The sequence below is a fragment of the Cyprinodon variegatus genome, unplaced genomic scaffold (assembly GCF_000732505.1).
Source record: "Cyprinodon variegatus isolate N-32 unplaced genomic scaffold, C_variegatus-1.0 Scaffold9, whole genome shotgun sequence".
Taxonomy (NCBI): domain Eukaryota; kingdom Metazoa; phylum Chordata; class Actinopteri; order Cyprinodontiformes; family Cyprinodontidae; genus Cyprinodon; species Cyprinodon variegatus.
Window position 1 is genome coordinate 221316 of NW_015150462.1, and position 1528 is coordinate 222843.

Below are 1528 nucleotides of genomic sequence, written 5' to 3' on the forward strand. Positions count from 1 at the left end.
CACTATCAGATATTTCCCAAAATAACTCAGATGCTTGAACTCGATCTGTCGCTTTAAATTTCAAGTGGACATGGCTGAAGTACGGACTTGTTTGTTAAGTCTCAGTGGGCACAGTTTGCACTAAAACGTACGTTTTTTTTCTGTCAGTCTTCCTTTGTTAGTTCATAAAACTTTTAGAAATACCCGCAGATGAGTCTAAATGGACCAGACCAGTACTAGCAGTAGACATGCTGCTCTGTAGGGCTGTTTGCCGTAATAAGTGCAGTAAAACCCGATATTATCCAATGAAAAGCGTTGTCATTGATTGAACGCCAACGTGAGCTGTGTGTCTTGCTCATTATTCTCAGAGTGAACGTTGATCTCGTTCACGGTAATTTCTTCAAAATCTGTCCGTTCAATTCCCCGTTCACTAAAAATGTGAACGTATTCAGAGAACGCTGTTCATTGAACGCGTCATGCACAATAATTGACATATATACATTCCCATGTGTCTACACACATCTTCAGCCATAGCATCATTACCCATAGTCCACATGATCACAGCAATTTCAAAATGATGTATACAGCCATCAACAGTGACTAAGTTTACCCATTGATGTTCACCACCTTTCTTCCATTTCAAATCTTTCTAAGAAAACCAGTTTGAGTCTTTTCCTAAACAGTCTCATGCTTGGACACTGCTTTAATTCAACTCTGAGTTTATTTCATACTTTTACACAATCTATTGGTATCTTTTCATGTCTGTTTGAGCACATGAGAACTGCACATCATAATGCAGTGAATAGATGACAGGAGAAGGAGTAACTTTGTTCACCTAATTACTGTTTTTGGTGTCAAACCAAGCAGCTATGTAAGGCGCTAAAACAACCACTGCAGTTACAGACTGCAATGTCCATTCCTCCTCCAATCCCTCTTGTTTTAAAAATTGAAATAAGTGGAAAGAATAATCAATGAAACCGCCTTGGGGCAAAGCATGAACCACACATTACATTGTACAATTTTACCAGCAGATTATGAATATATTAATAAGTAGAACCAGAAGTTATATTTGATTAATATATCTTTCAAATCAAGGGTAAAACCAAGTAATTATCGTTAAGTAAATGATTAAAACTGACATTTTGCACGATTTCCAGGTGTTATTCACGTCTTACCTTTGTGGTGGACGTTCCAATCCAAGCGAAGTTGGGCTTTAAGAACAAACTAGATGACACGGGAACAGACGAGATGGAATAAGAGGGAAACACACAAAAAGATGGCAAAGACACCACTTTACGCTGGGTGTAACATTAAAGACACACAACTTGAATGGTTGTTATAAAAGAATCAGCTAAAATAGTTGAGGAGCTCCTTCGTAATAAACAAATCAGCTAAACATCTAAAGGATATTTCTGCCTCTATTTCAGGCAAGCTACCTTCTTTAGTAATAGGAAGCAGAGGTGGAAAGTAACGAAATACAGTTACTCAAGTTACTGTATTGAGTAGGTTTTTTGTGTATTTTTTTATTTTTCAAGTAGTTTTTAAAATC

General features: G+C 37.1%; 1 protein-coding gene across 1 annotated transcript in view; it reads left to right on the forward strand.

The window, feature by feature from the left end:
• LOC107087324 (dedicator of cytokinesis protein 9-like) overlaps positions 1 to 1528 on the forward strand; it is a 63289-nt gene that overhangs the window by 19417 nt on the left and 42344 nt on the right. The gene's annotated exons all lie outside the window — the stretch shown is intronic.